Below are 24502 nucleotides of genomic sequence, written 5' to 3'. Positions count from 1 at the left end.
CAGATGTCCTCACACAAAGGTGTTATGAGAAGGCCAAGAAAGAGGCACCTAGTAAGGTACCGCCTATCTCAGAGCCTGAAGTTCTACTTGGAGCACACAGTCTGTATTTTGATGGGGCTTACAAGAGGACCAAAGACAAGGCATCAGCAGGCATAGTAATATTAGGTCCAGAGAAGGAGAATATCTTTGCAAAAGGGTTTCATCTAAAAGAGGTTCATTCTAACAATGAGGCAGAGTACCATGCCCTTGTTTTAGGGTTGCAATGTTGTCTTTATCAGGGCATCACAAAGCTAAATGTTTTTGGTGACTCCATGTTGATTGTTAAGCAAATGGTTGGTGTATGGGCCTGTAAAAATGACAAATTGTCTGTTAAGATGAGGGAAGCAAAGGCCTTGTTGAAGGGTTTTAAAGAAGTTCGAGTGCACTTTGTACCTAGAGATCAAAATCGAGAAGCAGATGCCTTAACAGGTGAAGAACTACAAACTCTCATAGTAGGTGCTATCCTTGTGAAAAGTCCTTTATACCAGGGAAAGGAGGAGCTGCATGATTTACTTTACTTTCTTGAGCATTGTGAAGCACCCTCTGGTATGAGTAAAAGTGAACGTAGGTGGTTGGCAAAAAAGGCTACCAGCTATAGCTTAGTGAATGAGGACTTGTATTGTAGAGGGAAAGATGTTGTCTTAAGGAGAGTTCCTGCATCCCAAGAGATAAAGGATATTTTGCTTAGTTGTCATGAAGGTGTGTGTGGTGGCCACTTTGCACAAGAGATTACTAGCAGAAAGATTTTACAAGCAGGGTTCACGTGGCCAAGCCTCCATCGAGATGTACAACATTGGTGCCGCACATGTGAGGTTTGCCAAAAAGCTGACCAAGGCGTCTTACCCATGAAAACCAACATCCAATCAAAACCTATGGGCCATTTGAAAAATGGGGGATAGATGCAATAGGGCCACTACCTTGCACTCAATCAGGGAAGGAATACATCATTATGGGGGTGGAGTACATGACCAGATGGGCAGAAGCTCGTCCCACAAAGCGCATCACATCCAAGGACGTAAGTGATTTCATTTTTGAATGACTTTGTTGCCGTTTTGGCACACCTTTGGAGATTCTCTCGGATAGGGGACCGGGATTTCGAGCTGATTTAGTCGGGCAATTGATGAGCAAGTTAAAAATCAAGCGCAGGCACTCTACACCATACTACCCTCAGTGCAATGGTCTTGTGGAAAAGGTAAATGTTCTTATATGTAAAATCATCACTAAGCAAGTGCATTTATATCCTAAGGCATGGGACAAACACCTAGATGCAGCACTTTGGGCCTACAGAACATCCTTGGGGTATACACCTTTTCACTTGGTTTACGGGCAAGAGGCACTATTGCCTATAGAAGTGGAGCTAGCGAGCCTCCGAGTTCTAAAATCACATCAAGAGGATAGTCAAGAGAAGCAGGTGGAAGGAAGAATCATCGATTTGGAGAGGTTAGGGCTAGATCGAGAGTCAGCAATGAAGTACTATGCAGCCCAGGCAGAGGAGAAACGAAAGAAGTTCAATCGCAACCTTGTCAAGAAAGGTATCAAGGAAGGTTCTTTAGTGCTCAGATACGACAATCGCTTTGATCGCAGGAAGGATGGTAAGTTCTTGCTTAAGTGGGAAGGCCCTTTTGTAGTGATACAGAGGTTCTCAAATGGTAGTTACCAACTAGGTGACCTAGATGGTAAGGTACATCAGACCCCGGTAAATGGTTGGCGATTGAAGGCCTACCAATGTCGTCTTTCATAGCCATATGCTGGTGAAATCAATGCTAAGGATGGTTCAGAGGAGAGTTCATCATATTCTAGCTCCAACTAAGGTAACAATCATGTACATAGTCGTTCCAAAAGAAAAATAAAAAAAAGAGAAGAAAAAAAGAAAAAAAGAGAATGCTACCAGTGAAAGCGGATATTGACAATGGATGGGGTATGGCTTTCAAGGGTCTAGGAGACCAGTTGTTAGTCATGGATGGATACAATTATTCATCAAAAAGGACTAAACAGGGTGCATCAGCCAAGAAAGCAGTAACATGGAAAATTCAATTGGTACTAGGTGGGTAAGTATTCAAGAGAACCCTATTGTAGCACAACCTACAGCTAGAGGCATCAAATACCTCTAGCTTAAGGGGGAGGGCTATATGATGCATGGTTTTTACGACCCCTTCTGAAGATGCAATAAAGGCACAGTCAGTTGTTGGGGAGATGAGGATACTCTAGTCCAAGGGATCTCGAAAGAGAAGAAAACTCTACTTCACAAGCACCAAAGAGTAAAAAGTGCCATGGACAGAAGATACGTGGGAACGAGCTCTTATGCATGCCTACAACCTATATCTTATAGAATAGCCCATTCTAGGTGTGAATTTCTAGTGAAATTTACACGAGGATGTTCGTGTGGACTCACAGCACATCATACTCTGTTTTCACTTTTTTACTGACAGTAAATATTTTTTACCTACAGTAAATATTTTTCACCTACATGGTAAATACAAATCACTTTTTACCTACAATAACTTTTTTACCCATGGTAAATATTTTTTACTGCACCATAAGTATTTGGTAGGTAACAGTTCACTGTTACTAGAAGCAGTGATTGGGCATCAACAATGCAGTTACAGGATGAGAAAAGGGGAAAATCTTATGGTAAAGGTGAGTCAACAGGGATAAAGACTTTTGAGTTGAAAAGAGACATACTGATTTTTTCAAAGAACACATGTCAAAAGAAGCCATGGTTGAGGATTTTTTGAGAATTTGATATTCAGGAGGACCCAGCTGTCACCTCCCACCCGCAGGTCCCCCCCTGACATGTGTAGAGCCTCCAGTTTCAACAGCCACCTTACCTGCTCTTAAATGCTGGTCAAGGCCTTATCCCCATGTGTCACAATCAGAAAAATCAGCATTTACCCTCCCCTCTCACATCACTCTAGAGAATATCTTGATGGTGACATATTAGGTGACCTCAATCTGTTGACCACCCTCACCAAAAAGTAACCCCAATCAGCGAATTTAAGCATGTTTATCCCTAATCCTAAACCCTCTCAGAAACCTATATAAGGAGGCCTTCTCTCACTCAAAACCAACACTTGACCCACTTCACCAAGCAACGAAGCTATGACGACATTTCTATAACGAGGAGCTATGGATGGAGCTCTACTCTCTCTCCCTCTCTCTCTCTCCCTCTAGTATGCTACATTACTAGCCCTAAAACCTAAATAAGGAGTCTTCTCTCATGCTCCATGGCCACCATCCTCGCCATCATTCTCTAAGGTATTGATGTGTTGCTAGTAGGATCATACCTACTTGCTGGGTTGATTGTTTTTGACAAGGGATTATGCCATCCTTGGCTTGCTTCTCTATATCCTTGTTATGTTTGATCAGATGCCGTTGTATTGTTAAGCTGATGTCTTGTGTATATATATGCTACATAAGGTCCCTAAGCTTCGTTTCTATGTGTTTTGCCATATGTTTTGATGCCATCATAATGCCAAAAGTCTCACTTGCCTATGTGCACTATGTGTGAGGTCCCTAAACCTCTTAATTTAGGGTGATGCCCCCTTTGTTTTGTTCTTTGCTTGTTTGCATGAGGCGTGTTTTGTGGAGTGTGCACGAGTACAGAGGCCACCCGATTGCACTGCTCTTTTTCCCGCCATCAGCTTCGTAAGCTTTTAAAATTGCATCTAACTGCTCATTTACCTTGTCTGCCAATACTGATCCTGCACTTTTGGGTTTTGCTATTTCCTTGGGTGCTATGGTTGCCAGAGTGTGTGAGCTTAGGCTAGCTAGATCCTCTAACCACTCTATTCATTCCTTTGTGTGTTTTAACTCCTCGGATAGAGCCGTTTTCTCTCGTTCTCTTCTGGCTTTCATACGCGCCTTTCTAGCTTTCCAAGGGCTTCTCTGATTTTTTTTTTCTGAACTTGGGGCATTGGTTTTTGGCTCTTCAATTATAGGTTTATTCGTCATTCTTTGAGCTTGGGCTCGCGTCACTGCCTGAATATGTATGATTGTCTTGTTTTCTGACCCTCCACTGGAAGGCACTGCTTCCAACATGTTCAAGGTAGTTTTTGCTCCTTTGCTCGGGGTTTTAGGGCAATCAGGAATCAAATGAGTAACTCCACACTCGGTGCAATATTTGTTGACTCTAATGATTTCATCATGAGGACAGTCTCTTAGCCAATGGTCTCCGCCACACTTGTAGCGGGGTCTTTTAGGCTGTTGAGGTGCTCCTTGAGCTCCTCTTTGTTGGTATGCATATCTCTGTCCGCCCATGCCTCCGTTGTCTATGAACAACAATGTTCCTTCATCCAAGCTATATCTTCCTTCTCCTGCTGCCTGTGTAGCGGTTGGTGGTCCTGTATTTCCTATCATGCTCCATGGTTCTGGTGTCGAGGATTCTTTTGGTGGATAATAGGCAAGATTTGCAGCATATCCATTGGGATCTTCATAATATTCATGATAGGCACCAAAGCCTTCTCTTCTGATTCAGTTACGGTTGGTGTGTACCTTATGCCGACTGGTTGTAATCCTGGTGGGGGTGGTTGTTGGCCCAACAATGGTTGTGGTCTTTCTACTCCTATAGGTCCTAGTAGGTTGCCTGCTTGATACCTAGGCATCGGTGGAATTTGAGGAGATGCTACGTGAGATTGGGGAGCATAAGGTCTCTCTCTCACATATCCCTTGTTATAATAACATTCCCCCGTCCCATGGTTTGTCCATTTTTGTTCAATAGCACACCACTTAGGCTGTTTAGCCTGGGGTTTGGCGTACAAGTTAATCTTTTTTAGCACTTCCTCCGCAAGCTGCTCCTGGTTTACAACTACTTCTCCTTTCGGTGCTATCTTAGAATACTTGCTTCCACTTTGTTGTGAGGATGAATCATCATCAAGATCCTTGAACTCATCCTCTTTGTAGACCGCACGATTGTCAACAAGGTAAAGAGCCTCCTTAGTTAACTCATTTAGCATCGTGCTCCTCTTCATATGTAAGTCCTTTTGGAGATCTGCATTCCTTAGTCCTTGGATAAATATAAGCATAAGTCTGGACTGAGTTCGCAGTTCTTCCACAGGGCAGAACTTAACATATCTTTTTAGTCACAGGGCTGCCTTTCACACATATTCCCCGTATTTTTGTTTGAATTTATAAATTTGTGAGACTGTATTATGAGTTATCCCCCTTTGTGAGAACTCCTTGATAAACTCATCAAACACCTCCTCCATAGACTCAAAGTCTGTACGCTCCACAAAGTCAAACCAAGTAGCAGCTTCATCCTCTAAGGTTAGCCCAAACCCTGCAAATTGGGTACGGAAGTCTAACACCTCTTAAACTCTAATTACATGCACAAAGGCTGCTACATGATCTCTCGGATCCCTGTTTCTCGTGTATTTCTTGTTTACCCATTTTTGCACTTGAGAAGGTCTAATTCTATGATGGTCTACAAATCTCATCATTGGATCTCCTCATCCCAATCTATATACCTCCTCTGGCCTTTGGTAGTGTCCGGGTTCCTCTCCCAATGGTACTCCTAAGCCATAATTTCTAACAGTTCTTGCCAAAGATGGTTCATCTCTCCGATCTCGTTCTATGGATGGTCTTCCAGGCTCTCTTGACCCTTGAGTCTTTCTCTTACTCTCTCCTTCATACCGTGAATAGAGTGGTGGTTCTTGTAAATCCCTTAGCCCTCGTGAGGCTTGATAACCATCTCGGTTTTGGTCATGTTTCAATGTTGCACTCTATCCAAGCCATGCCTGCAATGATGGCTAGGTTTCTGGTTGGTTTTGGTTGTTGAATGTCTGCGGTCCGAGAGAATGTGAGGTCACGTCATACTCCTCTGAAAAGGGATTTGTCGACTTGCTAGGGGTGTAGGTGGATCTTGGTACTTCATTGGGGGCATATGTTGATGCTCCTAGAGCTGTTGCCTTTTCTACCTCCTCTAGGAGAATACGTTGGTATTCTCGCCCGTACCTATCAACAAAAACGATATCCTTTCCCATAGCAATTTCATAAGAGAATAAGTAAAGAACCTTATCTCTGCTTAACTCGTTTGGGTATAGTTCTTTGGAACAAAAGTAGGAGACTATTCCCTCGCTCTCATGCTTGTAATTTCCCACATTCTCATTATAAGTTGAAACCCTGGTTGTTTTCTTATCATACATAGAAATCACTCCAGGTCGATCAATGTTTGGAGGGGGCTAATTATCGAGTTTCTTAAACCATTTTCCCCTTCGCCACTTTATCTCCATATCTATTGTAATCCTCAAGGTTACTAACTATCAGATAGTGGTTCCCCTTTTCGTCTTGGAATCTATCCCCATCATCATAGACTCGAATTATTTCTAGTCTTTGAGCCGGTCTTTCTTCAATAAAAATACACTTGCGTCCTCGATAGACATAATAAACTAGGGCTCCCCTCGAGTTTGTTCCTTCGAAGAAGATTACAGTGAACTTGTACTGGTTCAAAGGATTTAGGGAGGTGCTTCCCCTTGGCATTGGTCCGTCATAGGTGAAACCTCTTCGCTGTTGACTACCCATCATGACGAAGGATTTGTGTGATGAAATGTAAGTATCACTACCCTCCTCAATAATCGGTGCTAGTGGATCTAGCCTTGCCTGAGTTACACTCTCCTCAGTGGACACTAAGCTACCTTGATCACCTGCCACCTTTTGGTCTCTAAAAATGTATCTTGCTGATCTTAAATTCATCAAACTTAGCAATGCAATTTATCACAAATTCAACCAATCACCTGGCAAAGGATCAGTCTCCGCAGAACTTCTTGCTTTGCTGCTGAATATACCTGTACACAAGCGTTTAATTCAACCAATCACCTGGCAAAGGATCAGTCTCCGCAGAACTTCTTGCTTTGTTGCTGAATATACCTGTACACAAGCGTTTAATTTCGGCAATCGAATCAAAGCATTTAACCGCTAGAGATGATCTCAGTAATGATTGGTATAATTGGAGAGTTAACCTCAACCACTACTATAGTTTATACACTTCTAATGTTCTTGATTAGGTTTGCTAATCTAGAACTGTACTTCCCTCGGATGTTGGTCAATTTACATGAAAAGACTAAATTCCATCTTTGCTCCGTCAAAAGGTCAAACAAGGTTCAAATTCACTTCTAAAAGAATTTCTAGAACCCCTAAGTCAACTGGAACCTCACTGTATAATCTCAATCAAATTTTCTCTTTCCTAAGCTTTAGTAGACATCCTACGCGTATGATGTCTCCTACTCTGCTTTGCCTGGATACTTGCACTATGAATTCCCCTTGATGTGCTAAGTCCACAGCTCTTTTTACTTTTTGATTTGGACACCTATAGGCTGGTCAATGGATCAAAAATCTGTTCCAATAGCCTACTGTTGGTCTTGGTCAGTGTAATCAACTCCAATTTGGATTAAAATTGGCTAGGAGGCTTGCCTCACGCTATACAACACCTTGCTATGCCTACAATCAGTTTCTGGCTTCAATTTCTTGGTTTAGACATTCTACACATAGCATGTCTTTTTTCTCAAAATGGATTCAAATGCAAAGCTTTGGTATGCTCAAAACTGAGTTTGGAGTGCAAAATCACATAGATGACATCCTACACGTAGGATGTCTTTTTGGTCTGTTTGACCCCAGACTTGACCCACAGCTTCCCCTTGATGTCAGCAACTCAGTGGTATGCTTAGATTTTGGTTTCGATTTCAAAAGTCCCCAATTTTAGTTGTTCTAGCCTTTTTCAGTCAAAAGTGCTAAAGTCTGCTTAGAACCCAGTTTTCTCACCCAAATGAGATGAAACCTCTCTGGCCTTTCGTAGGCTCTACTTTTCCTTCGTCGCTCAGCACATATGGGGTGATGGAGACACTTCTGACTACTCCCAACCTTTTGTATAGCAGCAACTGCAGATAATTATCGTAGTCGGCATGTTGCATGAACTCCACTCCATTCATCTATAATCTGTCTCCAGCCCACTCAGTTTCACCCATGGTGGAGAGCTTCTTTGGGATGAGTTGTACGGGGAGAGGAGAAAGACCCTCTACCCGTCTTCCAAAACAGCGAGAGCAGTAGCCGAATCACTCTTCCTTAGGGAATGGAAACCTTCTTACCACTTCTGCTTCAGGATTTTCAAATTGGACTCGCAGTACTTGCATGCGTCGTGCGAATCGATAGGCGACCTTCCACCGCTTAGCCTCGGATGACCTTATCTTTGGCAAACTGGGTATGACCCGACTTTCCAAACTTGAAGCACTTGCTTGGCTAGATGCTTCTTCCTTTGGGGTCATGTGTCTTCAGGCTGGCTTAGCCTTTCCTTACCTTTGGCTTGAGCAGCCCCTTTAGGTCATTTTGGAGTAGAGGCTATACCTTTGATTGCACTTTCCTTAGGAAAGAGAGGCCTTACCGTTTTCTTTCCTCCTTTGATATGGACGATCTCCTCGTGGTGAATATCAATGTAGGCGATTTCAGCCCCTTCGCTGCCTTCGTTTTGCTGGCACTCATTGACAGTGTGTTTTGGTTGATAGCAGTAATAGCACTTCATAGACCTCCCACCGGATGCTCTCAATTTGTGGTTAGAACGAGAAACACGAGATGGGGATCTTACCTCTTGAATGCTAACAACACTATACCCTGGTAGTAGTACTTCAATAAAGGCGGCTAGTGCCTCCTTAGTCTCCTCTTCTTCCGTCCTCCAGTTAGAGAATTTCTTCAGCCATTCGTCCATGATTGATGAGGTGCGTTGCTTTCAGCATTGTAAAGTGAAGGTTTCTAAGAATCCCTCCTCAGTGGGGGCACCAAATGACGAGCGCAAAGCACGACACGAACCCCGACGGCCTATAAAATTTCCGAGAGCCGATGCACGCCGCAAGCCGGTCACGATGAAGCGAGCAGGGGGGCACCGCCTAGCTTTGAGCGGCTAGGATGTAGACAATGGTGATTTGAAAAATCACGGACTCTACACACACACACACAATAGACAGGTGATGAAAACCCTCGGGGGTGTGAGCTAGGATTATTTTCTTGTAATATCTATAGCAACCTTATTTTTGGCGAGGTGGCAAATCATGGTGATAGATAGATAGAGGGAGAGATAGTGAGTCTACTTGGTGCGTTCTCTAGAGATGACTCACCGACACAAGAACCTTGCAAACATGAGTGTGTGTGCATCGACCATTGGAGTCAAGATGTAGACATAGCTTCTTTACATAGTAAAAATTCCCAAAGAAAATTGCTACACTAAGTCCCCTCTCTTGTGATGCAAACGTTGCCAATTACTCCCACCAAAATACTACCAAGTGCTGACCTCTGATGAACTTGCCCCCCCCAATAGTGACCTCTCATTGCCTTTTTATAGGTGCTGGCTGCTTTAGATTAGGGTAATCTAGTCAGGGGAGACAAAGCAAGGCAGTGGGCCTTGGGTGGTCGACCCTTTCTTTGTCTTGGGAAATATTACAAGGAAAACCACTAGGTGGGCCTTTGTGACCATCACCTATAGAGATGAGAATTTACAAATTTGGGATTTTTTACAAGGTTTGGTTTGAAACTGGAAAAAAATTGACGACAACCTACGTGTTTTATTGAAGAGGGCATCGTGGACACGATGCCAGTGAATGGCGGCCTAGTTGGTGCATCGGTGTAGCGCATTCGTCACTTTCGGGGTCGACCAGGGCATGCCTTCGGTGGCTTTTCTTTTTTTGGTGTTGGCGATGCGAGATTTAGCCGCCTCCTTTTTGTCGATGGCGTGGATGTCGTTGAGTCCTTCGTTTTTTCTTTTCTTCTTTGTTGTGAGTGTGAGTATATGTGTATACTCTGTGTATGGGTGAGTGTGGGTGTGTATGGATAAGTGTGTCGGCCAATGTGCGTGGGAACGAGAATAATGTTAATATATATATGTATTTATATTTTATTTATTTTTCTTTCTTTTTAACGCTGCTTTACTGCAGAAGTAGGAAGCAGAGAGCGGGAGAGTGGGAATGAGAGAGAGAGAGAGAGAGAGAGAGAGAGAGAGAGAGAGAGAGAGAGAGAGAGAGAGAGAGTATTATGCACCTAGATGGGCTTTAACCGGGCTGTGGGCTCAACGCAAAGAAGTAGGAGATGGTGGGTTGAGGGAGCGCTGGCTCGGGTGAGGGTGGATAAGAGACAGGGAGAGCGGGCCCTGGTGCTACTTGCGGCGCCTTTGCTCTCGAGCAGAGAGAGCCAGATAGAGTTTGAGGGAGTGCGAGAGGGCGATAGCCCGTGGTTGACAGAGAGCGAGAAGGGGGGGGGGTGTAGGGGGCTGGTCAACGAAATGGGACAAGGGGGAGGGTATAGTGGTTGTAGAGAGAGAGAGAGAGAGAGAGAATATTATGGGGCGGGTTCCCACCTGGGAGAGAGAGTGCGTGAGTGAGGGGGGGGATTTGGATAAGAGGTTAAGTGGAGGCAATGTATTGAGAGAGAGAGAGAGAGAGAGAGAGAGAGAGAGCGTGCGAGATTCTCTTTTATGCCCGTGGGGTCGCTCACTCAAAGGGAGAGAGAGTGAGAGAGGGCTTGTGAGGGAGGGGAAGGTAGGGGGAAGGATAGGGCAGTGGTCTGCCGGTGGGAAGAAAACAGGAGGGGGGGGGGGGGGGGGATAGGGAGGAGAGTGGAGCCGAGGGGGTGTGGACGAGAGGAAAGAGGGAGGGGGGTGGGGGGGGGGGGGGGGGAATAGGGAGGAGAGTGGAGCCGAGGGGGTGTGGATGAGAGGGAAGAGGGAGGGGTGAGGTATGGCAGCCCGCTGGGCTGGGATATGGACGAGCGAAGAGAGAGAGAGAGAGAGAGAGAGAGAGCGATTGTGAATAATGAAAGAGAGAGAGAGAATATTACAAAACTGGCGGCCCACTAGGGAATATAGGAAATTTTTTTTATGCGCCCGTTGGGCCGGGTGGTGCAGTGGCGGAAGGGTAAGTGAGAGAGAGTGGGTTGGCGAAGCCGAGCATTAGGAGAGAGAGAGCGGGCCCAGGTGCTAATGGGGAGATGTGGACGAATTGGTGGCGTCCCGCCTAGGGTTGGTGAATGTTAAAGAAAGTTTTTCTTTTTCTCTTGGTAATATGCTCTCCCCTTCTTGGGGTTTGGTTCTCGCAATCGCAGTTTCGAAAACCGACCGTCAATACATCACGTGCTACCTGTGAAAACCCCTTCCATCTTCAAAAAACCTATGATGGATTATTTTCCCAAGTAGTCAAATTAACTCAAAATTGGCCCCTGGAAAAAATTCAAACCTCTCTAACTTGGTATACGTGACTCCATTTGTCAATCTTGAAGGATCATTGCACTCCATAATTCAAGTTCTTCACAACCATCACTTCAAACTAGCTCTGACTATCTCACTTACCATATTCATCTCAGATCTGCAAATACCTCCATCTTCAAACCTCAATATCTTGCACCCTGTACCTCCATCTATTGAGTTGTATAGACCAGCTCTCTCATCACTTTGAACACTACATATCCAAGAAAAAAACGTGCACCTAAAAAATCCTTTACTTTTCATCCCATTTAACCCTTTTTGGAGCGCTTTTCAACTAGAAAAAGGATCAATCATACACATCAATTGATACCTGCCTGTCCAAGATCCTTGTACCTGCTTAAGATTTGTGCCATGCACCTACTAGCCCATACATACTTGCCTGTGTCATTTTCCATGGTCGACACACTTTAGCTGCACCAACATCAAGTATCATACACATTTTATGACAATTTTCGTACATGTTGATGACAGGTTCTCATAGGTCACTACTCTACTACTTGATTCTAAAGTTCATGAATATTATCTAGAGTGCTTGGTGTGCCATTATTGACATCAATTTTTTCACATGCTTGATACTTCAAAATTATTTTATTCATGTCAAAGTTCATATGTACTTTAAGCCGGCTTGTGTTTACATGTATGCATATCAAACTTGTTGTGCATCTCTGTGTTGTTTAATAGAGTTGTGTTGCGAACCGTCTAAAAAGACATGTACTTGTGACAATTCTCCAATGTCAACTATTTTGTGGTCTACACTTTTCTACTTAAGTCTCATGTTTTTTTTCTAAGCACGTGAATTGAAGCAACGAGCTACATCAGTCTGGGCATTCACAACAATAATCAATATATCTATAATAGTACTTGATTTTGGTAATTGAAGTACCTCTCTAGATCATTATATCAAGACCTATCTGCCAACCTATTTGGCATCCATTACAAACTATGGAGTAAAGTGGCTCCTTGAAATGATATTTTGTACTTCCAAAAACTTATTAATATATATAGTGCTCTAGGTTTTTCCCTTGAAACCCCAAGGGTTTTTTCATCCATAGTTAGGGACCTTGAGTCTAAAAAGGCATGTACTTGTGACAATTCTACAATGTCAACTATTTTGTGGTCTACACTTTTCTACTTAAGTCTCATGTTTTTTTTCTTAGCAGGTGAATTTGAGCGATGGGCTACATCATCTTGGGTATTCACAACAATAATCAATATATCTATAATAGTACCAACTCTTGGCAATTGAAGTATCTATCTAGATCATTTGTATCAAGGCCTATTTGGCAACCATGGTAAACGATGGAGTGAAGTAGCTTCTTGAAATGATATTTTGTACTTCCAAGAATTTATTTATATGGAAATATATATATAGTATTGTGGGTTTTTTCCCTTGAAACCTCAAGGGTTTTTTCATCCATAGTTAGGAACCCCGAGTCTAAGAAGACATGTGATTCTGATAATTCTCCAATGTCAACCATTTTGTGGTCTACACTTTTCTACTTAAGTCTCATGTTTTTTTCTTAGCACGTGCATGGAAGCGATGAGCTTCATCAGTTTTGTCACTTAAACAATCATCAACATATCTATAATAGTACCAACTTTTGGTAATTGAAGTACCTCTCTAGATCATTTGTATCGAGGCCTATTTGGAAACCATTGTAAACAATGGAGTAAATTAGCTCATTGAAATGATATTTTGTACTTCCAATAATTTATTAATATGACATTATATATATAGTGCTATGGGTTTTTTCCCTTGAAACCCCAAGGGTTTTTTCATCCATAGTTAGGGACCCCTACTTGAGCGGGGATGTTGGACTATATATAGAGTCCATACCTACACTACATATAGGTCTATGTCCTCACTATGTATATATGTTTAGTGTGTTTGCTCTACACACATTTTGGGGTTTGCAAGTGTTGTTCTCTCTCTCTCTCTCTCTCTCTCTCTCTCTCTCTCTTTCTCTCTCTCTCTCTCTCTCTCTCTCTCTCTCTCTCTCTCTCTCTCTCTCTCTCTCTCCCTCCGCAGTCTTTCTCTCTGGTCAACATGTATTACAACCAATTTAACTCGACAAGGTCCGCAGCCATGAGGAATACAAATCTGCCCCACAATCAATATTTCTTCAACCCCAAACAGTGACTTATGCCCAAATAAGGTAAAGGTTCATTTATTACATCCTTGCTAGATTTTTATCACAATCATTGATGTGGTTTGCCACACATATGAAACACCCCCTCAAATTTAGAGCCTCATCTTTTTTTCCATGTTTCATCCTTTAATTGGCCCTTAATCAAGAAGGGGAATTGTAGTTTGAAGTATAAAATAATGTACAATGTTTTCCATACCATGTGTCATGTGCGCAATACAGTTGGTTGCTCCCTGTGGTAAGGTGCACATTCTTACAAAACCCAAAGGTGTTTCTTTCCATTTGTAGTTTGAAGTAATCATATCTTGATGACAAACAACCCATAGAATATATTTTCCCTTCTTGAAAATGTCTCTACAAACTTTTCTACAATTAATATGTACACATATTTTGGATTGTGACTTTGCTAACAAGTTTTAGGTCTTGAATGAAGCGTAGAGCTCCATTTTTCTTTTGTAGTGTAAAGTAGTTGCTTGAGTAGAGAGCACACAAAGGCTCTAAGATCCCCATCTCTAACTTTTCATTGAGTAAGTCAATCATCTTTGGCAAGAGAGGAACATGAGGTACAATGGATATTACCATTTGTTTGACTATAGAAAGATTCAAACACTCTATCTAATATAGCTCAAATGAGAAATATTTTCCACTTCTAAAGAGAATCCTTTAAAAGAATTTCTTTTCAACATGTGTCAAGGATTCATTTCTTTCAATGTTTAACATCTTCAATGACTCTTTTGTAGTGTTGGATTCCTTTTGGATTTCGGAGACTAGGCTGCAAAGATCATTGCTTCATCTTTTCCTTGCAATATATAGTCAAAAGCAATGCCGTTGGTTTCATCTTCTTTGTAAGAGTCTTGCACTTTGTCTTCACCTACACTTCTAGACCTTTTTGTGAATTACAACACTCCTCATCTTTGAAATCTTTAATGATTCTATACATGTCCATAGAAGCTACTTTTAGTAGGTCATTTCTATATTAAAAACTAGACCATGCTAAAGCATTGAGATCTTCCATAGTATCTACAAAAGAAACAACTTCAAACACACCTAAAATTTACTCATTATCATAAAGAAAATCATGGTTTTTGTATTTTCTATATACACTATTTACATGTTTTTTTTGTCCTTTCTTTAAATCTCAAAGCATTGCAAAACATATTGATCCATCTTTTGCTCTAGGGCACCTGTAGAAAAGACCTTGTCCCTTTTTGGATCAAGTGACAACCTTTTTCTTGCTGCACCACATCACTCCTACTTTACAATGGTAATAGGGCCAAACCTTGGTTCTCCCTTTGATCTTGCAAGTCCTTGCTTGGTTTTGGTTGACAATGGTCCCTTGAACTATCATGATTCAACAAAAACTATCAAGAATTGAAATTTTTTATTTCAAAAAATCTTGATGAATAAAGTCTAACATCTGTAGCTCACATCTATGAACAAAAAAGAAAACAAAAACAGTTTTTTGACTCACATCTAGTCATGAAAATCTTCAAAAAAGGGGACCTAGTTTTAGTCTATTCCATTAAGCAGCACACTCCCAAGTTCATAAAAAAGGTAAACAGACCGTTTATCAATAAAGATGTATCTCCAAATGGAGGAGTTATATTGTCCACTCTAGATGGTGAACTAATGGCTAACTAGATTAGTGGATGTCACTTAAAGAAGTACAATTTCCCACTAACCAATGATTTGCTAGAAAATATGCATGCAACAAAGCAAAGAAAGATAAAATGACAGCAAGTTATTGATGAAGCCCAAGAGGAAGCTCAACTTCAAGTACTCAAGAGGAAAGCTGCTTTCAAAAATTAACAAACTCCTATTCCCATCAACACTTTGGAACTAGATGAACAACTATGGGAATTGTACTAGGATGCAGTGTCAACGAATGATGAATGGTTAGATGGAATGGATCTTCACATCAAAGAACAATTGAACAATCATATCACAAATGCATTGGTCGATACCGGAGCTCGGATAAATGCAATCAGTTATTCCACGTACAAGAAAGCAACGAATTAGTTTTTCGCATCGGGAATGTTAGCTATCAAAGGATGAAACCAAAACCCAACACCAAAAATCAAGACAAAATAAATGTGACAAAACATGACATAGTGCCACGTCCACAGCCTCACCTTGTCAATAAGCCATGTCCATAAGTACGACCGTAGCAACTATTTTCACGCATATGACATTGTGCACATTGTAGCATTTGATTCCACATATAGAATAGAATAAAGAGTTAGGTGAAAATTTAAATTTACATTGCAAAATTTTTCTAGCAAGAGAGCGTGCATTCAAGGCCTTCAAAAAAGTTAGACATTTGAGGTCGACATCCATACAAAACTTGAGACACGCAGACACTTAAAGGTATGCCAATGACGAGTGGTGCTAATCTTTCATAAATGCAACAATTAGGGTATGTGATGAGAGATAAATAAAAAGGGTACTCTGGTCAATCACTTCGGACATCAAATGTAAAACCATTGTAGAGTCTAGGGACTCTACTAAGATATATTGCCAAGGATTGTATGCACACACAAGTTGCAAAAGCAAATGAATGATAGGGAACGAAATTATGCTTGTGCAAAAGTTCTCAAAATTGTGTGAAATAGAGATGCAAAACTTCGGCTTACTTAATGATGCAAAGGATTTTAATCACTTTCAATCGTTCTAATTCCATCAATGTGGGTAGTGGAGTTTCAATAGTATGTGTCCCATCATTAGCTTTCAAAAGAAGATAATTAGAGTTGATGGGGGCTTTTCACAAGCCAAGCTCCCATACCCCTCTTCTCTCGTCCCCACCCCATGAAAACCCGCTCTTAGGGAGGGAGTGATAAAAGACATTGGAAAAAGTAAGAAAAAAATAAAGTATGATTATGTAAATATATGAGAAAGGTAAAATAGGCCACCTCATGCCTGCGGGGCAGCCCATCCCCACCTTGCCTCATTTTTCTTCACTGTTGCCCCGCCGTGTGTCCCTTTTCCTCTCCTCCACTCAAAAGGTCAACCCCCTCTCTCTTCCCCTTGTCCTTTCTCCTTTCTCTCTCCCCTCAAGCTACCCCACCTCTCACCAATAATGCATTCTAACTCACCAATAATGCACCCTAACTCACATGCAACTTACCGTATCTTCCAAAATAGTATACCCCACCCCCCCTTTCTCTCTCCTATCATATCCCATGACCCAAATACCCCCCCCTCTCTCTAAAGGGCGCCATGTCTCTTTTCTTGTAGCTAAATAACCTCCCCCACACTCACACACACTCAGTTTCACTAAAAAAGGTGCCCAGAGACCCATCCCCACCCGGTGGTTACCTGATTTTTCTTGTGTTCACACACATCTGCACACAGATTCACCTCTGAACACACTCTTCTCTCTCCACTCTTGTAATTACTTTATTCTCCATGTCACCTCTCACTTTTTTTCATCAACCCATCTCTCTCTCTTAGTCTCTCTCTCATGAGACTGCTGTTCTGGCACATAAACACATAGCCAGACAAGTGGGGCCCACAGTCACATGGCCTATGTAGATAATGATTTCTTCATTTCTAAATTCTAGAATTTCTCCCCCCCCTCCTCCCCTAGATAAAGAGGGGTCACCATCACACAAAAACACACAACATCACCAAAGAACACACTATGCACTGTGTGTGCCTAGTGCACACACACACACCCACACCATCACCATCACCGCAATCACCATGCTTGTCTTGAGCATGACCTCTACACCCTTGGCTATGGAAGATGAAGGGCAACTAAATGAAGGATGATGGCCATAATCCTCGTGCGAGTCTTCGACATCAACTCCCACCTATCCGCCATGTGCTCTACCACTCTCTCGCTTCTCATTCCCCTACCCTATGCTCCCCATTTCATCGCCTAATTCTCTAAATAAAGCTTGAGGTTTTGTGAGTATGTTTTCTTGCAATGTTTTGCCCATGTGAGGTGTGCGGAACCTCCACCTAGTCTTGTGTTTTGGAGTGAGCTTGTGTATGTGTGAAGGGTGTGCGGATTCGCCATCCTTTTGTGATGCCTACATACTAAGCCGCTATACCCCCTCCATCACTCTCTCTCTCTCTCTCTCTCTCTCACTTGATCTCATTCCCTTTCCTTTTCATCATTACTCCCAAGCATCCATCTCTCTTGGATTAAAACTTTGTTATGGTGGTGTGTTGTTTGCGTCCTAGCCGCTGAAAGTAGGTGGTGCCCCCTATTTGCTTTAGCATGACAGGCTCGAGGCGCGCCATTCGGTCCCCGGTGTTTTAGAGGCCGTCGGGGTTCGGGGTTCTCTTTGCTCCCGTCATTTGGTGCCCCCACTAAGGATCTTTTCATGAAACCCTTCAGTTTACAAGACTGAAACCCTTAAACTATTGTGAATGGATGAATGGCTAGCAGGATTTGCTAATTGGACGACAGAAGAAGAAGAGCTCCAAGCACAACTAGACGAACTCCGCATCTCCTTCGAAGCTCGAGTGCCAGGCGTAACGGTAATCGATTTGCAGTGGGAGAGTCAACCAACATGCCAAACCCAGTGGATATACATAGGCCAAGTGCCAAGAAGAAGGAGAAGGTCGAAACCATGTCCGCAACCTACAACCAACCCACAACAACAAAATGGAAGGAGCTCTACACAATAGAGAATCAACAGTATTCTACTTTGAGAATTGGATAATTCAAGTCACCGAGGTAATTATCACAGTCAGTTTTCAAGTCGCACCTGATGCTGCAGCATAGATAACGGAAGCATTGGCTCACACTCTCACTAGAGAAACTAGGGATCTACTGAGTTTGTTTCAGGAAAGAACACCACCCTCTCCCACAAGCTTGGACAGTGACTAAGCACCTCTAAGCTTCACATGAATCAGTACAACCTACCTCAAGACAGATCACACATACCAACACGTGTACGCTCAATCAAGGTAATACTGGATTTGAAGGCTCACTACCAGCACGTCATTGACACCATGCCGGGTGGGGAGCGGTTTTTGGAGGTTCTGGCATTAGATCAACCATTTGTCTTACCTTTGGTACAAGGCAATGTACCGTTTGAAGTTTTAATCTATTTCCTAGTATAAGAGGATATACACGCCTCCTTGTAAAGAAGAAAAAAACTTTTGCAAGTTAAGCAGTGTGTCTTTCTAGCTCTCTCTCAGTAATCATGGCAAGTGTAGCATTTCCAACATTTAAAGGAAAGAAGGGGGAGGATTTGGTAACAGACTTCCTAGATGACTTTGAAGTAGCATGTGTAGTGAGCAACAAAGATATGGATGAATCCCAGGTTAGAATCTTTAAGCATCTCATGAGAAGTAGGAGGGTCTTTTAGAATATGCCACCTATGAGTCCAAATTTGTGGATTTGTGGGAACGGTGGGTTGAGTCACTGGCTAGGGGGGAAGTTGCACCCAATTTCCTAAAAAAAGATCGGTTCACGCATGGCTTATGGCCGCTTCTCAAGGAGAAGGTGAAAGGTAGATTCCCGGCTACGTACGAGTTAGCCGTTGAGATTGCTCGCCTTAAAGACAAGAAGCTGCGAATGAAAGCCAAAGAAACCGAGTCAACAGAATCAGGAACATCACGTCGACCAGCAACTACGACAACCACCATTCCACCACCACCACCGGCTCTTGGGGTAAGAGATGACCAACAAGATATGTTGGCCCATCTTACTGACCAACAGCAGAATTTGTCTATCCACTTAATACAACAAGGGAGGAGTCAAGAAAGAGATCAAGACCCTGGAAGAGCACGACGACAACACAGGGAGTATCATTGCTACAACTGCGGAGAAGACGATCACGGTATGTACTACTGTCCCAAACCACGACAAAACTATAATAGAGGAGGTAGGAGGAACCAATTGTCACCCCCTAGAGAAAGAACACCCCCACCCCGAGCACCACCCCCACCAACACAAATTCTACGTTCACCCCAGACACCACTACAAGCATCCATCCAACCTCTTCCACCAGCCCCACCACCTGATCGCCCTGTAAACATCATAAGGTTAGAAGAGAAAGGAAAAGCCATAGTAGTGGATCCACCCAGAGCAAAGGAGAGGGACAAGGGTAAGGAGAAGGTAACCTTTTTAGAACCACTTGAAGCCATGACTGTGAAAAGAGCTAGGAGGGAGAAAGCTACACAATCAGATGATGAGAGAAGCATGAGAGGAGAAACTAGCAAGAGGCCATCCAGGCCACGACGGAAATTGGGCATCACTAACTTCCAGCTAGGGGAAAGTTCTAAGCCCTATGATCTAACATTGGATGTGGAAGAGCAAGGACTGAAGATTACATGGCCACAGCTGCTACATCTTGTACCAAAAGTAAGGCGACAATGGTCTAAAATGGTAAGTACAAGACGCTCCAAAACAAAGGTAGCCGGAGCAATTTCGGGATGCAACATGGATGACATCCTTCCAATTGTCGACGTAAACATAAAAGGAAAGAGGGTTGGAAACACCTACATTGATGGAGGTGCACAAATCTGTGTAATGAGCGAAGCTATGATGCTTCGATTAGGGCTCGAGGTTGACAGGCCTTCTCCATGCAAGGCAAAGATGGCAAACAACGCAAAAGTAAAGTGTGTGGGTGTGGTAAGTGCCGTGAAAATCAAAGCTTTCAACATGGAGGTAGAGGTAGATGTTTTTGTAATGTCTACTAAGGGGGAGGGCTATCCACTAATTTTGGGAAGGCCATGGTTGATGGCCATGAAGGCAAAACAGGACTAGGGTACTGGCCTTCTACGCATGACCGGTAAGAAAGGGGAGACAATCTACTACGACATGAGGATTGGCAAGCAGAAGAAAATGAATCTGGAAACATCAGCTGTAGATCCCACCCTCCCATGCCTGTGCCACTTAGTCCCAAGGCAGCTCAGTCAACGTTAGAAGGGGCAATGGCGATGATTACTAACCTAAGGGTTCAAGGAATGGAGATGGCAACGAGAACGGAAACGACAACGGTGATTAAGGAAGCTCGGGTGGTCATTTAGGCAACATCAACAGCGATGGCAACGACAATGGAAATGGGAATGACAACGGTAACTACAGAGGCTTGGGTGGGCATTTAGGCAATGGTGATGGAAACGGTAAGGGCAACAGCAACAACGGTGATTATGGAGTCTCGAGTGGGCATTCAAGCAGTGGTCATGGCAACAACAATGATTATGGAGGCTCACGTGGGCAGCTAGGCAACCGCAACAGCAATAGAAATGAAGGCTCATCTCAGGAAAATTCTCATGGAAAGCACTGGTGTGTAGCTACTCCAACCGCCAACCCAAAAGCATTACAGGTAGCATTGGATTATGCATGTGGCGCCGAGGATTATCCATCCAACTGAGCGAGCCCTCCTATGAGCCCAACAACCTAGCGGCGCATGCGTCGTTTGCATTCAATGGTTACTAGAAGGGTCACCCAGATAAAGATTTGAAAGTCACTTGTGATTTTGGTGGCACTGCACTTATTTCAATTATGGATCCCTGTAATTAGCATTCTCTCTCTCTCTCTCTATTTTTTTTTTTGTGCACCAAATAATAACCCACCCTTCTCTTTGATTGTTCGAAAGCTAGGGTGGATTCCATTACAATTGATCCACTTTTTTATCCTTCAACGTTTTGACTTCTTCAGCCTTTGGCTCTCACGGTTGCGTTTTATGGTTGCATGTAGTCGATACAAGTTCAAGTACAGATTTTTGGTATTTTGTACTGTTGAGTGTGATTCCCATTTTGATATGTATAATGTTTTGGCTCTCGCTTTCACAACTTTTGTTACTTTTTAACATAGGTTGATGTTCATGCATCTACTCTCACTCCTACTCTCGTAGCAGTAACATTTGTGTATATTCATAGTGCCTTAAACTTATAGGTAGTCACAAGTTCTACAAGTTATTTCCATTTTTTAGATTGTGCATGCAGTTTTTGTGAGATGCATGTAGAGAATCACATTTCCTCTTTACTTACAGTTTATTCTAGCCTTGAATCTTTTGTACTTGTTGTGAGCTCGTTATTACTTGGTGCTTGCTTATGTGCTAACATTGCTTGGTCTAGAGCAGAGGTTGAACATTGCTTATGTACATCTCTCGACACGCCTACAATCCTTATACAATCATCAGGCATGGTGTTTAGTTTCTCTAGTACCTCATCAACAACCCCCCCACCCACCCCCCGTGTTGATGGTAGACATGATAGCAGTAGTCTACATAATACTAGCCATGCAAGTAGTATTTGAACATGAGATAACAATACAATTGCGTTACCCATAATCAACATGAGAAAAGGTACGAAAAGACCCCAAGACCATGGCAAAGATGATCCTTACTATTGAGATAGACACCATGAGCAGGCAATGATCAGTGCAAGAAAACTCTCTCTTTCTCTCTCTCTCTCTCTCTCTCTCTCTCTCTCTCTCTCTCTCTCTCTCTCTCTCTCTCTCTCTCTCTCTCTCTCTCTCTACTCTTTCCATACAATATTTTTGTCAAATGAAGGATATCATTCCAATTTCCTACCGGTGTTCCTATTTATATTACCAAACTATCACGGTGTACTAGGTCCTCTAGGATTTCACACGGGCTAAATAAATGTAAAGGTTCTTGTGTTCCTATAACAGTGGATATTCTAGTTCCCAAGGTCTTCATGAAGGTATTTATACATATAGTTATTTAGGACTCACCTAAACCAAATACCAAGATGCTAAAGCTTATCACACACAAAATCAAATTTTTTCAAACAAGATCCAATCGTCCAAATAATATTATCCATTATTGGTCCCATCTAGAAGATCACGTTTACATTAGGCTGCCTAGTGGGATATCTTTTTTAAATATTGGGATGCTCCTTTCCCTTATTCCCATCTTCACCCAGCAATCATAACCTTGTTGACTATTACACCGCATGTTATCAATAAACAGAGTTCTGAAACCATTGTATTTCATTTTCAATGACATTAAAATTATGGAAGTGTTTATATACCAATGATCATGTTCATAATGGTAGTTTGTAGTAGGGTGGTGTTATCGTTTAAACATTATAATCTACTCCACAAGTAGCAATCAATTGGAGTCTCCTTCACCTTTTTAAATATGACAAGTGGAGAATGCTATCTTATCATAGACTTGCTTTTATGACCACTTTTGTGATGTCTATCTAATGCTAATCTATCCCATGTGGATTTTTCACTAAGTCATTCATAAATTCATGCTCTTAAATGTTATTAACAAATCTATACAAGCTTAGAATTTAAGGCATGTAAATTTGTTTGGAGATAGTTTATCTTTCAAATACTTCAAGAGAAATTGTTAAGATCATCACTAAATAATTCTGATGATGACCTTCAATATTTCTCTTCTAATTTTTCAAGAATGTAATGATTTATAGAGAGAAATCAGGTAAGTTCTTGCCTTGTTTTATTTTTTTTGGTTTTGAAAAATCTTTTAGAAAACACAAAGTCTCATACACTAATATTAGTTTTCAAAGTCTATAATAGCCAGACTCCTAGAAGAGTCTAGTAATCCCATTCTAAAGAGACTACATGGCTACATAAATTCAATGTACATGGCCTAGTTATTATGTTAATTACCATATATTTTTTTTAGAGAAGACAAGGATTTTTCACTTACCTGCATTGTCTTGTGATTTACTAAATCAACAATTTCTAGCTTTGTGGATATACTTGTATCAGATGAAATTGCTATTGAGATCATTTCACATTGGGATATGCAGCTAGCTCCTCACATAAGTTGAGGTGCCTTGAGTTAATGAAACACAATTTGTAAGTACTTTGCTACTAAATCTTACTTTAACGCGGTGTCGAATAGGTAGTAAAAGACTTTCTTTCTTTTTATGTCTCATCTAGTCTGTTGATTACATGTAGCATAGATTCAAAAATTTAGGTAGTGTATAAATACTTATCTTGGTGTAGATTCACCAATTTAGGCAACAGCAATGATACGTATCAATTCGTTGAATTAGATAGCAGGAGTGTAGATTCACAGATTTAGGCAGCACACCAAAAAACTCCAGATTCAGTATTTTAAACAATATCAAGCGTAGATTGAACAATTTAAGCAGCACAAAACTAAATTCAGATACACAGACTTAGGCAACATTAGTGCAGATTCACTAATTTAGCCAGCATGTCTCGTTGATGTAGAATTTTTGGTTGAGGCACACCGATCACAAAATCATGTTGATGTGGCTAGCCACCATTGTCCTAGTATGATTTTGTTACACATGGTATATCTAAAAGGACCAACAAAATTTGTAATTCAAGCTCTACAGATCCATCACTTCAAACTATCTTTGACCATGTATCACCACCTACCCAGCCCGTTGCAACAAACACCTCCACCTTCAAACCACAAAACTTGCACCATGTAGCTCTATTTGATGAATCATCTAGACCAGATCACTCATCACTTTGAACACTACATTCCTAAGTTCTAAACTTGCACCTAACACATCCTTCACTTGTCATCCCATTAGGCCCTTTTTGGAGCCCTTTTGGTCTAAAAAAAGGCATCATCTATACACATCCATTTCCACTAACTTGTTGATGATCCTTGTGCGTGCTTTATCTCTCTATCATGCACGTGCTAGCCCATCCCTACCTGCTTATGTCATCTCTCATGGTCAACACACTTTAGTTGCACCATCATTGCCCAATCCACTTTCTAGACATTTATGTTCAACCATAATACCTACAGTTTTATTATGTATCATACTACCAAACCTTCAAGTGGGTTGCCCTACCCCTTGCATCACAACATAGTTCTCCACCTGGATCAAACACATTGCATTAGTTCCATCATCCACCTATTATCGCTTACCATAGTGCTACACCCCAGTACATAGCCCCTCATGATCATAAGATACCCATGGCCTACCTTCAACTCTCGAAACATCCTTTAGCATATTGAACACTTCATACCACACACCAACAAACACACTATCATTCAAGAGAATTGTAACTAACCCTCCCTCCCATCCATATAAAGCAAGGCCCTTCTCAGAAAATCACTATGGTAGACACCCATAGATATTCCACATTATATGGTTTTGACCACTAGATTCTAAATCTCATTATTTTTTTTTT

General features: G+C 42.0%; 1 pseudogene; it reads left to right on the top strand.

The window, feature by feature from the left end:
* The first annotated feature begins 20259 nt into the window (after positions 1 to 20259).
* LOC147432809 (uncharacterized) lies at positions 20260 to 20902 on the top strand (annotated as a pseudogene).
* The last annotated feature ends 3600 nt before the right edge of the window (positions 20903 to 24502 follow it).

Source organism: Adiantum capillus-veneris, chromosome 20, assembly GCF_014529385.1.
Source record: "Adiantum capillus-veneris isolate H3 chromosome 20, ASM1452938v2, whole genome shotgun sequence".
NCBI lineage: Eukaryota > Viridiplantae > Streptophyta > Polypodiopsida > Polypodiales > Pteridaceae > Adiantum > Adiantum capillus-veneris.
This window is presented reverse-complemented; position numbering and strand designations above follow the sequence as displayed.